At 31.4% G+C, this 17635-nt stretch overlaps 1 long non-coding RNA gene across 1 annotated transcript; it reads right to left on the reverse strand.

The window, feature by feature from the left end:
- Positions 1-1185: 1185 nt before the first annotated feature.
- LOC143082007 (uncharacterized) lies at positions 1186-16217 on the reverse strand. Its single transcript, XR_012980215.1, has 5 exons — positions 15917-16217; positions 15465-15625; positions 14139-14305; positions 4474-4646; positions 1186-3033 (listed from the first exon to the last, which is right to left on the reverse strand). It is a non-coding gene; the product is annotated as an uncharacterized LOC143082007 (long non-coding RNA).
- Between the last annotated feature and the right edge of the window lie 1418 nt (positions 16218-17635).

Raw genomic sequence — 17635 nt, forward strand, 5'->3', positions numbered from 1 at the left:
AATCATATATGCATGCAAGACAATGATATAAATGAAAATTTTTGAAATACACTTGTTAGAAGTTGATTAGCCACCTCGCCAGCTCTTTTTGAGGATAGACATTTAATTAAGCCTTATAAAAAAACACCACTTTTTTTTATAGCTTTTATAATTTTATAATCCGGCAAAATATGGCTCTTGCCGAACTAACTCATTTAATTTAATGATCTTGATATTGCATATTTTAATTAAAATCTCCATCATGTATCCTTTGCAATATCAATCAGATCAACTTGCCCTATGACATTAATAAAATTCCATTGACAAAACAGCTAAAACTATAAAAATTGATGATGTTTAGATTCACATTATCATATTTCTGTGTTTCTCTTTTTTATGAGATTTTCAAGACCTCTCTATTCAAGCTTATATACCTGCAACAAAACTGTATTTTGTAAGGTGTTCATATGTATCAACTCAACCCTCTGCCCTCTTTTACTGCAGCCTTTAAACAGGACTGTTAAACAGCATGTTTAGGTTGAATAATTTGAAATACAACAGAAATGTCAAGAAAGCCATTACTTACTTACTTTTGTTATTGTAATCCTCTCAATGTTTTTTTCTCATTTTCAAACAAAAATTTAAATCTGCGGATTATAATGTTAAGCTCTTCTTTGGCATTAGGACTCAAACACATTTGACATTGTACAATTTGAACAACTTTTAAGGTTAGATTAAAATTTAGAATGGAAATGGGGAATGTGCCAAAGGGACAACAACCCGACCATAGAGCAGACAACAGCAGAAGGTCACCAACAGGTCTTCAATGTAACGAGAAATTCCCGCACCCGGAGGCGTCCTTCAGCTGGCCCCTAAACAAATATATACAAGTTTATGTTTACAGTTGTTTTTACCTGTATACAAATGATCTTTTTGTGGAACGAATCATTCAACCATGTGTTTCATCCCTTTCGTTTTAATTTCAAAGTTGACATTCTGAATAGATGCGTAACCCATCTCCATCTTAAGGGATGAATTGAAGGTCACATAGAAGAAGGATTCATTGAGGTCGATTTATTCACTTGCACGCGAATAACACTTCAGCCATGTTTCTTAGCTTATTTTGACAAAATTGAACCAAATTGGCTGCTAAAAGCGATTTATAATTTCACTATATCATTTTCATTAATGATTCATCAAAAAACATCGTATTTAATATTTTATTATAGTCGCACTACTTGCAATACATTCATATACAGTACAGGCAGAGTATATACACAATATAAAACAGACAATTTACAAATATAAAATGCCAGTACTATTCTATGAAGGATTATGAGAGACTGTAAAATAAATTCAATATAAAACTATTCTAATACATACGAGTGTAAACATAATTTCATTTTAATAAAATAACTAGAGACTCCAAGGAGCCTGTGTCGCTCATGTGATATTTTTATTTACAATTCATGCATGAAATAATGCAACCATTGTACTTTTGCCTTAGTCTCAGAGATATAAGTCAAAAACTGCATTTCCCCCTATGTTGTATTAAAAGCCTTGTCTGGTTGACAGTCAGGGTCATCCGACAATTTTTTTTAAACTAGATGCCCTACTGCTGATTGTGGCCAAATATGGTTAAATTTGTCACAGTTGTTTCAGGAGAAGACTTTTGTAATGGAATTAATATACACAAAGGTCAATTACGATGTTACTTTGACGTCATACACTGTCAAAATTTACATACTTGGTCTGAAATGGCAATTTAACGCATAGTTTTACCCCTAAAAAAACATGTTGTATTAATCATTTTAAGCACGTACATTATCTGTTGGGATAAATTTCTTGCTCGTATTTAATAATTAATGTTAGGATCTCAAAATGATGCTGATTTGCACTAAAAAAATAAATACAAGAATTCAAGAAGTGTGGCTACCTAATGACAATATCTAAGAAAATTTAAAAATTAAAAAAAAAGCAATGATGTCTGACAGACTGTTGTCTCAAGGTTGCCATTTGATACATTTTAAATTCTTCTGATTTTCGAATAATTCAAGGGACAACACCAATGAGGTATAATAGAAACTATGTTCTACATTTTGCTATCAAGTGTAAAACAGTTATTGTAAGAAAATTTACCAACGTATGATAAATAATTTGAATATAATCCTTTCAATTCAAAGTTCCATACAAAATGTTTTCTGCATTCTATGTACTGAATCAATCACATATAAATAGTTATCAAAGGTACCAGGATTATAATTTAGTACGCCAGACGCGCGTTTCGTCTACATACGACTCATCAGTGACATATATGATCGATTTCCATATATTATTAAAAGAATGCAAATGATCCAATTACTAAATGAATCCCTTGGAACGTAGACAAGGTATCGATATTGTTATTTTCATTTTATATCTTCATTTATGTATCATCCTCCAATGTTTTATGTTCATATTATTTCAATCACCAAATAACAAAGAAAAAGGTAAAATCACAAAAACTCCGAGAAAATTTCAAAACGGAAACTTGGTACAGGCATTTTCTGATGTAGAAAATGGTAGTTTGAACCTGGTTTTATAGCTAGCTAAGCCCTCCACTTTTATGACAGTCGCATCAAATTCCGTTATATTGACAACAATGAGTGAACAAAACAAACAGACATAATAGGTAAAAGTGTCAAAAATGCAGCAGTCAACAATGTGTAACAATCGCAATCACTAAAAAAACAAATATGTAATAAAACGGCATTTAGACCAAGCAGATTAACAAAAATTAAAGACAAAAATACAAAATTATCATAGAACAATAACACAATGACAGGATGTTTAAGGTAAGAGCAACGTCATATATGTATCAAAGAAACATAGAAAGAAAGGTGGAGAAAACTATGTCATCTTTATATTTCAAATTTCAAATAAAAAAAATACGTGGGGTTTTGCACTCTGTATAATTTTCATTCGGTCTCCTTTTCCACATAGTCTTCAAAGTGTCAATGTTTTAATATTTCGCTCACGATATAAATATCGAAAATGTTTCTCCTTCTACATAATCTGCAAAGAAAAAAGAGAAAATAAATCCTTATTGACTAAACTTTTCAATAATAGGTAATGGAGTTAGTAATTATTTTTTTTTATAATTGTCGTACAGAAATGTACAGTATTCACGAGTGTAACTAAATGACTAACACTTAGATGAGAGGGTGATCGATCAGATTTTTATTCCGAGAAAAACATTGTCAAATCTGCTCTATCACCCTCTCAGCTATGTGTTATTCAATTAATTTATAATACTAAATGTTCTATCATTATAGTTGTTTACAGTTATATTTTAGCTAAACCCTCTTGCTGCCGAACGTTTTCAAGGTTGCATTACATATGCCGTAGATACAGCAGCTCGACGTCTGTGACGTGACATGCTAAACAACGACGTCTTTTGATTTATGACGTCACGACATAATGACCGTTACATTTAAGACCCGTTGGAGAAAAAGATAACACTGTTTAATCTTCGGCCTTTTAATTAAAACAGATACAGCATTGACGAGAAGCTCGTATAAATTTAACCATGCACTGCCCGTGTGGACTTATGTGTCCCTCCGGCAGCAAGAGGGATAAAAGTACTCAACTTTGACGTCACGTACAAAACAACATTACAGTTATTAGTAATAAGTGAAGCAAATTGTATTTACTATTCAACAGTCTATGAAAAAGTTCTGAGAACAAAACGTAGAACTTGAGCATTGTTTTTAATTAATAGTACTAATTAATTGTCCTTTAAATTATCGATTTTTCATTGGTCTGCATGAGAGTGCGACATTCAAGAAATTGTCTCCCGTTAAGCCGACAGAGTAAATTGTCTCTCTCGTATTAGCCAATTACAATCTTGCATTTTAACGTGAGGTATGACAATATACAATATCTGCTTTATCAAATAATACGACAAAGTTGGTCCTTCTAACGATATGATATGTACTACACAAATCTGTGGTAAAAATATCCACTGTCTGTTCAACACTTCAGAGAAAATGAAATTTTGCTCTTGATTAAATTTTCAACTTAGTACTTAATTTTTCTTTAAACGTTTTTATGGAAGCATCACTGACGAGTCGTTAATGACGAAACACGCCTGTTTCATAAAAGCATAAGCCCAATCTCTTTGATAAGTTTGTTATCAAAACTGACCATCAAAGTTGAAGGCGCATTGTGTCTACTGAGTGTCTGAACACTGGATAATTGAAACTGACCATCAAAGATGAAGGCGCACATTGTGTCTACAGAGTGTCTGAACACTGGATAATTGAAACTGACCATCAAAGTTGAAGGCGGACATTGATTATAATCCTGGTACCTTTGATAACTAATTACCATCAAAGTTGAAGGTAGACATTGTGTCTACAGAGTGTGTGAACACTGGATAATTGATATTCACCATCAAAGTTTAAGGCGCACATTGTGTCTACAGAGCGTCTGAACTGGATAATTGATACTCACCATCAAAGTTGAAGGCGCACATTGTGTCGATAGAGTGTCTGAACACTGGATAATTGTCAGCTTCGTCAAATTTACAATCGAAGGTGTAAGCATCTACCACAACCAACCACCCTTTTTCTAATTTTGAACAAAAGTCATAGTTTTTATATATGTAAAATCTCCTTTGTCTGTCCCTAAAAATAATTTAAAAAATCAAATTAACACATTGATTAACTGATAGTTGTTTCCCCCCTGGTACAATACTTCATTTTGCATAACATGTATATGTATACAAGCTTAAGGATTATATACCCTTGTGTTGATTCAATGCTAAACATATGGATTTTTTTTATAGAAAATCCACAGCCTTTATCCTTGTACTCTCATATTTGGTAATTTGGTGACTGAAAGATATAGTCTTTTTGCATGCAGTGCTAGCATTTATTTCCTTTAAACAAGTTTATTAATGTAGTTATTGGTTAAAACATCTGGAGTATCACCATTAAGAGGAAAGGATGGTTTATTGTATAGTGAGCCAAATACACAAGCTAACATCCTAAATGAACAATTTAAAAAGGCTTTTACTACCGAAGATACATCCTCTATGCCAAATAAAGGTACAAGTCCCCACCCCACTATGCCAGACATATTTATTAGTAATAATGGCTTATTAAAGTTACTTAAAAACTTAAATCCACATAAAGCCACTGGCCCTGATAATCTGCCAGCATATTTTTTACATAATTTTGCAGAAGAATTGTCTCCATTTTTGACATTCTTTTTCCAAAAATCTATTGATACTGGTAAAATCCCAAATGATTGGAAGCAGGCTAATGTTGTACCTATATTTAAAAAAGGTGACAAGCATAACGCTATTTATTATAGACCAGTTTCATTAACTGCAATATGTTGCAAAATTTTAGAACATATTTTAACAAGCAACATAAGGAAACACCTTGCAATTAATAACATATTAAATGATAGTCAGCATGGGTTTAGAAGCAAAAGGTCTTGTGAGACCCAACTTATCATCAGCATACAAGACCTTGCTAAATCATTGGGTTATGGTAACCAAATAGATGTCATACTTTTAGATTTTTCCAAAGCTTTCGATAAAGTCCCCCATAAAAGATTAGCCCAGAAATTAGAATTTTATGGTATAAGAAATCAAAATTTAAATTGGATAAATGACTTTTTAGCTGACAGGCAACAGCAAGTACTACTAAACGGTGTAAAATCTTCAAAATTAGCAGTTGATTCTGGTGTCCCTCAGGGAACAGTTTTAGGCCCAACATTATTTTTACTCTTTATAAATGACCTACCCGAACATGTAACTTGCAATGCAAGACTTTTTGCAGATGACTGTTTATTGTATAGAAATGTAAATAATAGTTCTGATGCACAATTACTTCAAAAAGATTTGTCTAGTTTAGTAAAATGGGAAGAGGATTGGCAAATGAATTTTAATCCTGAGAAGTGTTATGTTATTCATATTTCTAAAAAAAGTAAACCTTCCACTTTTGATTATATATTGCATAATCATATTTTAGAAGCAGTAAAAGACAGTAAATATTTAGGTGTAACTATAAGCCATGATCTTGATTGGGGAACACATATAAACAATATTACTTGTAAGGCAAATAAAACCTTAGGTTTTCTTCGTAGGAACTTAAAAAACTGCACACGTAAGGTTAAAAACCTTACGTACACATCACTTGTCCGTCCGGTCGTCGAATACTCTTCTCCTGTCTGGGATCCGTACAAAAAACAACACATCACTCAGGTTGAGCAGGTACAGCGTAAGGCAGCCATGTTTGTCTTCAATGATTATAAAGACAGATCACCTGGAGCAGTTTCAAATTTAATAAAATCGTTGGAATGGGAAAATTTAGAATTAAGAAGGAAAAAGGCTAGATTAACTATGCTGTATAAAATAAATTGGGGGTTAGTTGAAGTTCCTAAGGACAACTTAACAATATCTGATAGACGCACTAGGGGGAAACATAAATTTAGGCAAATATCAACAAATAAAGATTTCTATAAATTTTCATTTTATCCTCGAACTATTTCGGACTGGAACTCACTACCTGAAGCAATAGGTATGTCAGACACCCTGGAATCCTTCAAAAGTGGCATATCCACTCTAACATTTGAAGGATCCACAGCAACTTATTAAACTTTAAAGCCACTGTACATAATGTATATATGTTATTGATAACGATTTTTCTTGTCATATTATTTTTAAATTAAGTCCATATGTACATAGCACACAAGTTCCGGGAAGTTTTACACTCCTACCTAGGAGTCTACTCCCGTATTCGGAAGAAGAAGAAGAAAACAAATATAAATATGGACCAAATCAAGTACACCTTTTAGGGTGCGCTTGACTTTAGTGACTCAGCACGAGGTGTTTTGGAATTTACAGGTTGCTTAGAACTTTTAGTAAACAATTAATTCTTGCACACCATAGAAAAGCAAGTGAGTAATCTATGTTTCAAATTTTATAACAGAAATCTCTGTATTAAAGGCTGTGGATTTTCTATAAAAATCTTGGTTTATTTGCCACAAAGTCCACTTTTTCTATTAAATGCAATGAAACAGTAAATAATAATGCTTTGCATCAAGTTTCCCCTTGGTGTATGTACAAAATGGCCTATCTCTTTTATTCATTATATCTGTAGTTTTGATACTATTTAAGTTTGAAAAGTTTGTACAAAATGGCTACAGAAGAGGTCATAAACCTTAATACAAACTCACTGGATATAGCTGCTGGTTTTCAGTCAACATAATTCTAAAAACGTAAAGAATTACTCAACACAATATATTACTAAATTATCAAGAGTTGGAGGTGGTCGACAAAATATATGACGTTTGAATGATTCGTCCTCCAATCAGAAAATTCCTACTCCAATGTAGACACAGTATGTACCCTTGCTGGATAAATTTCTTTTCATATGAAGTAAAATTCAACAAAACAAATCAACAACTGAATCTTTCACTCAATACTCATATCATAATACCAGTTCTCTATTCATAGCTTTGGTAATTTGAATTTATTTTGTCATTAGGATATCATACGCTGACTTTCATTATTTTTTGTTGGAAATAGTATTTTTTTTTTATTGAATGACTTATTTTTAAATGAAGGACCATATTATTAGGGCCTGCAGACAGCAAATTTTGATAAAGTTTGGTATATTCTTATTCTTTATTTCGCAACAATATGTGCCAGTATATCCAAAATCAAAACCAACGTTCTATTGGGAGTCATTTTAGATTTTATTTTCTTATACAAAATGTATCATGCATGTCTTTCTAAGTGCAATATTGAGATACATTTAAAATTTTTTATCAACAACACGTTACGTTTTGTTGAAATCTGATTTTATGTAGATAGGATTTTTTTTAGCATAGTAGTATATAAAATTAATATTCAAATTCAGATCTCTGCTCTTGTTCATGAGAATGACTGAAATACCTTTTCAATTTTGATATACATACAATCTAATTGTCAATTTGACGAGTCTAACAATTCCATTATTCTAAGTATGCGGAGATCAAATGACTAAGAAGGAAGAAATAACTTCTAACTAATCAAATTAAATCTGCATTCACTTATTTCTTTTATGCCTGATCAAATGCGTGCGGCCAAGCTTGAATCATGATTGAGTGGATATTTGATATTTCAAAAAAATTGAGAACTCTTGTCCGCTTTTTATTCATAACAAAGGATGCTGTACATATATTAACTTATTAAGCTTATGGAAATAAAATAGTATATATTGTGTATAAAAAGTTCATGACACAATTTTATAACGCGTAAATGAAAAAAGCAAAAAACAACAACGCTTTTATTGCTGCTTTTCATATCGATCCAAATAAAGACCACAACATGGATAGAAAACTAATTACACTGCAAATTCAGACGGGCTTAAAGAAAAGTGTATTTACCATATTACAAGCTGTACACTCCCTGAATAACGTAAGTCGCGTTTTGGTTTACCTTCTTTCCTCTAAAGATATATAATAAATTCTAGATAACTATCTTTATCACTGTTTTACGAATTTTTAGATTGATCTTATTGACTGATAATTTCCATTTTCAGCACAGTAGACTGTTAAAAAAAATATCGCTAAAAACAATTGGCACACGAATTGACAATGAAAATGACAACATCGTCATAGGTAATACATGTATAGCGATTAACAGATTATCATTGGTAATCGCTTGAACGAAACTCAACATTAACAATACCTTCCTACCAGTTGAACCGCAATAAAAAAAATACCGAATTCAGAGGAAAATTCAAAACAGAAAGTCCCTTATTAAATGGCAAAATTAAAGTTCAAATATATCAAACAAATGGAAAACAATTGTTATATTCCTGACATTTCTACAGACATTTCCTTATGGAGAAAAAGTTGATAGTTCGGATAGAAATTAATAAATTTTATCTTTATCAATTGATGATAATTATATATTCCGTAAACAAATGTTAAGTATTTGAATATTTAATTGTTCTTTGAAATCCGAGACAGACGTCACTTTAAACTCATGAATATTGAATTTGAAGATATACGGAAACTCAGCAAACATCGAAAATATGTTGTCCATTTTAAAAACATCTTAGTTAAAGTGGATTCATTTATATTCGTATATACTCATTTTCGTAAAGGGGGATTTTTTTGTAAAGGTGAACTTTTTCCTCAGGAATGGATTAACTTAGCTGTATTTGACAACACTTTTTGGAATTTTTTATTCTCAATGCTCTTCAACTTCGTACATTCTTTGGCATTTAACATTTTTTTATTGGAGCGTCACTGATGAGTCTTTACGATAAGAAACGCACGTCTGGCGTAAATATGAAATTTAAATCCTGGTATCTATGATGAGTGTATCTACAAATTTAGATATTCACTGAAGTACAATATTGTAAAGGAACGAGAGGAACGAAAGATATCAGAGGGATAGTCAAACTCATGGATTGAAAATATATCGACAGCGCCATGACTAAAAATAAAAAACTCTTATGGAGACTTTGGCAAATTCACGAAATGAAAATATCCACGAATTGTTTCTTTCAATCCGCGAAAATTGTTACCCGTTTTATGATATTTCCTTTCTAAACATAAGGCTTTGTGTCTTTACCTCGTAAGTCTTTTGATAAAGCATATCTAGACTTTTTCGTTCGATCTTTCTTTAATTCAGAATAAAGAGGAATAGTTGTTTGTTAGAGCAGAAAAATCATTTCATTTTTTATTCAATACTCTTGCATTAAGCCATGGACTGTGTAGGTACTTTAAGATGGAACGATTTGTGTCAATACAATCAGTCGAAAAATTACATAAAAACTTGTAAAAAACAAATTTTCTGCTTTTATTTGTAATAGAATTGTTTAATTTGGAATAGAAATTGTTTAATTTGGAATAGAAATGTGCTTAAATTAAATGAAATGTCAGTATCGCTTTAACACTACTCTTATGTAAATTTATCGATGTAATAGTCCGATAAATTCATACTTTGACATAGATAATTATGTAGCGTCACTTAACCAACGAGAACATATACAGATTCCGGAAAAACTGATATTGTGAGCAGCAATTTTAACCTATATATTCCATTTCAGAATTGTCAAATCTGGCGGAAGTTGCCTTGGTATTGCTTGATTCATTGCCATGTTAATTAACCCACCTCTCCTGTGGCATAATTTACTATTGACTGTGGCATAAATTACTACTGACTGTGCAGATATACATAAAACTCTAAATAATGTGCAATCTCTTTAACTGCTGCCAAGTGTCATGGTCTTGATAACAATGACTGCAGTGACGAACAGCCTGAGCTAGATTTATATATCTTATCATATAAATGTTCTGTAAAACTAGAAAGGTTATGAAACTAATAAATATAAAATATAAATAAAAAACAGCAATAAATAAAAAAAAACAGCAATAAATAAAAAACAAACAGCAATAAATAAAAAAACAGCAATAAATAAAAAAACATGCACTAAGACAGTAAACACGGTAAAAGAGAAATGTTTGTTTTAAATCGTATCTACATCTGAATTACAAAAAAACACAATTGATATTTCGTCATGTTTCGCGCAGGTCGTTGCCTTCGTGCAAACAAGCCAGACGTTATTTAGATTTCAAGCACACTGAGACACAGACTACGTATATACTGAGATATTGGTCATGGAGAAACAAAATAAACGCGTTCTCATGAAAAGTATATTATTTGCATACTTACGCTTTGATTGATTACTGTTTGTTCACAAACATCTAGCGGCCTACATTTTAAATTATTTTTATGAAAATGTCGAATACCGATATAGGTTTTTGTTAAATTTGCACTTTTCAAAAAACTTGCAAAATTTTTCTTTGTTTCAAATAACGAAATACTTGGCATGAATAAAGTCATGTCCAGAACAAAATGTTACATAACATTTCATTGCAGTAACCATCACTGGAAGATAACCAATCGAATGTTCACCTCTTTTTTGTATCAGTGTACATCGTATTGGTTGTCAACCAATGGATATGTGTGTATTGGTTTTTCATGTAACTGATATTTCCGAGACATCACAAATGGCATTTATGCACTTGCCTTAACCGTTCCTGTTAATTTATCAATAGTTCACATGGACGTGATGTAGACTTCCTGTTTTTGTTGTCGTGACATTTTAAATCTATACAACTAATCCAAATCAGAATAAAAGGTTTTTATAATTGCTATAGCATATATTTTTTCGTTATTTGAAATTCAATAACATTGAAATTACTTTTAGTTAACTCATGTGAATTATTCCCATATACAGGTAATTAAAAGCAATGTATAGAGGATAAAGAAGTTAATGTGAAAATAGTGTTTATCAAATGAAACTTCGTGCATGTAAACATAATCCCTAACAGTTGGAACACGGCATAAGTTTGTTGAAAACAAAATAAACATTTTCGTATGCATGCGCTATTGCATCTGACTAATACTGCACAAAACAGCATGCATATAGGTGTGAACAAATTTGATTTCAACAATCTTCCAAACAGCCGTAATGATCATTAAGGTAGATAAAGGCAACAGTAGTATACCGCTGTTCAAAACTCATAAATCCATGGACAAAAAACTAAATCGTGGTAACAAACTAAAACCGAGGGAAACGCATTAAATATAAGAGGAGAACAACGACATAACACTAAAATGTAACACACATAGACAAAATCCCACGAGAATAACAAATACAACATATATATATAACATCAAAACCAAATACATGAATTTGGGATAGACAAGTACCGTGACACGTCTTATCGCAATGTGAATTTACACTCAAAAATAAAAGAAAACAAACGACACAACGTTATAATCTAATACACACAGAAACGAACTATATTATAACAATGGCCATATTCCTGACTTGGTACAGGGCATTTTTAAAGGAAAAAATGGTGGTTTGAACCTGGTTTTGTGGCATGCCAAACCTCACACTTTTATGGCCATGTGGAATATAACATCAAAATGACAACACAGGACTACAATATAAATAAATTGGAGAACACAATTGACAAAGAATCACACGAACAGCCAACAAAAGGCAACAAGTTCAAAATTTTAATACGCCAGAAGTGTATTTTGTCCACACAAGACCTACGTGTGACGCCCAGATACAAAAGTTTAAAAGCCGAAACGAGTACAAAGATGAACAGCATCGAGGACCAAAAGATCAAAAAGGTTGTGCCAAAAACGGCAAGGGTTTTCTGTTAGTTACCAGAAGATCCCTATAATTTAGAATAATTTATACTTTTGCAAACAGTAAATTTTATAAAATGAATATTCAAAAGATGTACATGATAAAACTGAAGTATTAACTAATTACAGGAAACAACTGAAATACATTTACATAACCAGACATTTTAAACACAAAAGTAGACACATCCGAATAAGTTTAAACCTCTACGCCAAGTGACGTCCTATTTGAAACTGAAAAATGACGAAAAAATGACGTCATTTGAATTTGTAAAACAGATCATCAAAAAATGAAAAATGACGTCACATAAGAATGAATAAGATAGAATTAGGATTGATTTAAGATTATATATTAGAACTAAAACTGATATTGCATTTAATAACAAAGCACATTTTAATACTTATTAATATCAAATTAGGGTAGCAATTAACTATATTATAAAACTATGTCCGGTTTGTTTTGAATCTAAATCTATTTGAATAGAAATATACAAAAACTTGAAACTGACACTCATAATTTTTATTACCCTTTACTCCTTGCTTTCTAATAAATAAGGCTTAATATTTGTGCTATTTATGTGCATATGAATGGCAACATCATCTTTCCTAGATTTTATTTCCGATAGTTAAAATGGCGAAATATAATTTCTTTTCAGCGTCAACTTAGCAACAGTTTGCAATTATTTGATACAAAATATTGCAAAAAAGAGAATAGAAATGTCACAAAAGTTCACCAAATGTTGTCAAAGGTAGAATTATAATCCATTAGAGTGATATTTTTTTTCTGAAGACATTAAAATTTATCTATCAAGAGATTCAAAGTGATCATAAGCATTTCGCATCATTTTCTATAAAATTGAACTAAACAGTTCGCTAGCATTAATATAATATTCAAGAATTGAATGCTTCTTTTTGTAATTTCGTTGACCGAAGAACATTTTGCATGAAGCGCAAAAGCGCTTCATTTTTTAAAATCAACACACGGTCAACTCTTTGACAACCCTATGAAGTTATTAAAAGAAGCATTCAATACTTATAATTACATTGTTTCGCTATGATCAAGAAAGCACGATAACCATCAAGTTTTTATCTTTTATTTATCTGTACACTTTATTGTGGAGAGATGTGCTATCATGCATATTTCAATTCATGCAATTAATTTTGAAATGAAAAATGACGCGAGATTGCTGTTAACCAATCAAAATAACGTACAATAATGAAACATACATCAAATGAAATTATTTTAATAATACTACAATAGTCTCGGAACCTACGGGTGATACCGATGTGAAAATACGGACTGTCAAACAGAAAATGACCTGTAAAATGTTTAAAAAGAACTTGATGATCATAAAAACCCATTTTGATTGCTCTTTTATTCTTCAGCTTATATTGTCCTTTCACTGTTACTTAACTACTAGTATACAAGGGAAACCCTACAGAGTGTCTATATATTTCCGTATTTGAAGCATTAAAAGAACAAAAAAGAATACAATCTTTAGATGACACTTCAATATAGAAGACCTTAAAACAAAACTTCAAAAAGTAGACGATACATGTTTGTGAGATATAGCCGATATATTCTGATTATTCATTATAACTCTACGATCATTATGCTAGCAATTTTCCTTATCTTTTTCAATTATATATATCTCTATTAGCCTCCCTTAGGAGAGATAGTGATACCAATACAGTATATTAATGCATAACCATAAACCATATATACAAATTTGAAAAGATAAACACACAAAAGAAAAACTAATAATTGGAAGTACTTTAAACTTAATTCATATTCAAATTATTCTATAAAAAAAATCGAAAAGAGCAAACTCTTTCATTTAAAAAAAACAACAATAAGTTAACTGCTCCTTTGATAATGTTCCATCGTGAAATATGTTTTATAAAAACATTTTTTTTTAATATCTGTTATTAAGCTTACCCTATGATGGAGAACTTCCGGTAGTCACTAATGGAATAAGTCAGGTCATTCCATGTATTTGTCGAAACATATGATGGAGAGAACCAGTTTACGTTGTTTGTTCCTGGTGGTATATCAAACCTTATCTCGGCAGTCGGTTTATTGTTTGCATGAATAACAACAAAAACCTGAAGAATGATAATATATACAAAGTATTATATTAAATAAATATAACTGCTCTACCATCTATTCAAATAAATTAACTTTATCATAATCAAATATAAAATGACAGTATGTAAAAAGGCCTAATGACATCACACAAAAGAAAATAATTTTGCAGATTTCATTAAAAGAATTTAATGCAGTCTTTTTAATAAATCGTCTGAGAATAATCGAGAAACCGATTCCTCCACTTTTTGTCTTTTTCTTTTGCTTTGCATCTATTTTTTAATTAGATGTAGCTTGTAAGCCATCAGTTTTCAAATATAATGGTTACAATCAAAGAACCTAGGTTATTCATTCTTCTGTTTCAAATATTATTATCACAATCGAATTATGCAGGGTATTTGATTTATCTTTTTTTTATTATTATTATATACTAAGTTTATAATTGAGTAATAAACGGATCTCGATTCAGATGTCTGATGTACATTACTCTCTTTAGTAAGACGAATGGGAATTGGAGCAATGCCTATCTTCATCGTCTATGATGTAGGTAGCAGAATCGTCGTCAGTCCCCCCTTTTTTTAAAAGATGTATATTTTCAGTTATTTCCATATGCCACTCGTCTTTTGCTTAATCTGCCTTACTGTTTTGATCCTCCTCGAACAAATCAGACATACACATCAACAAAAACAATTACAGCGTCACATATGTTTTAAAAATATTCAAATCAAAATCTTCGGTCGGACTGTTCCTTTTATATTATTCTACCTCAATAAGAGGCAGATGATCAACGTCGTAAATGCTTATCTGAATCTACAGACTTAGTAAAAACAGTAACGAAACCGACAACGACATGCAACCGAAATACACCGAAAATACAAACAGTAGTCTACAGAACATTTGGATTTCAAATATTTTGACCACGAGCATCACTGAAGAGAAATTTATTGTCGAAATGCGCATCTTGTGCAGGAAAATTGATACCGTCAATGTTATTACTAGAAATAGAAATAAAAACTTGAGCATCATAAACCTCACAGAAATCAAATAGGCTCAAACTTTTCGGTTTTTATTTCACTGGGAAATCAATATAATTCATTGCAACCAATATAATAAATATTTTTTCCCTTATACTTAAAACAGCATATATTTATTTATTCATATGATTACTTCAATACTCACTTTGTTGATATTCAAACTGTTCCAGTTGTCTATATCCGATGATCGGAAATTGCCAGTATTATCATACTTTCCTGGTTCATACAATTTATCGATGTATGCTCGATATGTGTCAATCCCTGAGCCTGCAACAGCATTGAAGACAAGTTTTCCCCATCTGTTGACTTCGGAGAAAAAAGGAAAGACGTAAATATCCAAAAATACATACATACTAGTTCTCGTAAGAAAATTATTAAAAGATAATAACGGTTTCAATGCATCACTTTTTTACTAGAACTTTCACTGGACTTTATTTAACTTTTTCTTATATATATATATATATACACATACACTGTATATATGATTTGATATTCTTTATTTAAAATTATCTCTATTGTTGTGTAAATTACTGTTCATTCGTTCATCAATTAGCACTGGTTACATTTAAATTAAAAAAAAAAATAGAATACTTATACCTTTTGGATATTTTTCATATATTTTCCATTTAGAATCTGATCCATAGGTAAATTTTCCTTCATGAACTTCTTGTGAATGAATTAAACACGATTCGTCAACAGAACTGTAGCTGTAGTAAGTACACAAGTCATGTTCATAACATTTGACAGCACATTGAACAACCGAGGATACTCGAATGGTTGAAATATATTTTTCTAAATAACTCTGGTCATATTTCATAACGAATTTCTGCAACGCTGTACACAGAACACAGATATAAAATGCGAACGAAATACAAATTAGACATCTCATTGTTTCCAAATTTCCGTGACAACTGTGCAATCTTCACACTCTTTCGATAGTTTAAAACCTATAACATGTGATGGTTATACTTATGCCATGTGATGTTATGATCAACGATTACTTTATAGTCTATAGATCACAGAAAAATAATCAATGAATTGAAATCTATTACAGAGAATGTATAATGGATGAATAGTACGTTTGCTTTTGAAAAATAGTAAGCAAAAATTCACCGAAGAGGGTCAAGTCTGCAATATTTATGTTTCGGAAATTGTTTTGTTATACCTAACGTCGTAAGTTTTCATTTTAACATTTTTCGTGCTGGGACCTTTCATTGCCGATTATCGCAGATTTTGCATTCTTGAACGTCTTATGGTGGCTTATAATTGTTTACTATCTATGACGAAAAAGTAAAACCACAAAAATACTGACTGACTTAATATTCGGAAAACACGTGATCAAATGGCAAAATCAATAACTCAAACACATCAAACGAATGGATAACAACTGTCATATTCCTATGGTGGCCGGATGCGGCCATTTCCTCTTTTCGTGTTTTTGCGTTTTCTCCTTTCACTTTTCCAACGCGAAATCGGAAAATCGAGAATGCGAAATCGAGAAAGCGAAAATCGGAAAATCGGGAAATCGAGAAATCGAGAAAGTGAGAAATAGGGAAATTAGGAAGTCGAGAAAGCGAAAATGCGATATCGAGAAATTCATTTCGCGTTTTCGCGTTTTACTATCGTGTTTTTGCGTTTTTGCTTTCTTGGATTCTCGATTTCTCGATTTCCCGATTTCTCGATTTCCTCATTTCCCTTTTTCCCGATTTCCGAATTTCCCGATTTTTCAATTTCTCGATTTCGCTTTCTTGCTTTCTCGATTTCCCGATTTCGCGTTTGCGAATTGAAAGGAGAAAACACGAAAACGCGAAAAGGCGAAATGGCCGAATGGTGCCACCATATATTCCTGACTTGGTAGAGGCATTTTCCTATGTAAAAAAGGTGGATTAAACTTGGTTTAATAGCTAGATGAACCTCTCACTTGTATGACAGTCGCATCAAATTCCATTACATTGACAACGTTGTGTGAACAAAACAAACAGACATAAAAGGTAAAAATGTCAAAAATAGGGTTACAGCAGTAAACATCGTGTTATAATCTTTATCACTATATCAAAAAAACCCAAATTTTAAAAAAAAGAAGCACAAAAAGGCAGAAAGACAAAGCACATTAGCAAAAATGAAAAACAAATGTTCACAAATTTATAGAATGTAAAATCACAAAAATATTTAACTCCGAAAATGTCAAACGGAAACTCCTTAATCAACTGACAAACTCAAAACTCAAAGCTATTGATTTTTCTATTTGATTAAGGATTTTCCATTTTGAATTTTCCAGTTTTTTATGATTTTAGTTATACTATTGTTGCCTTTATT

This window comes from Mytilus galloprovincialis, chromosome 7 (assembly GCF_965363235.1).
Source record: "Mytilus galloprovincialis chromosome 7, xbMytGall1.hap1.1, whole genome shotgun sequence".
NCBI lineage: Eukaryota > Metazoa > Mollusca > Bivalvia > Mytilida > Mytilidae > Mytilus > Mytilus galloprovincialis.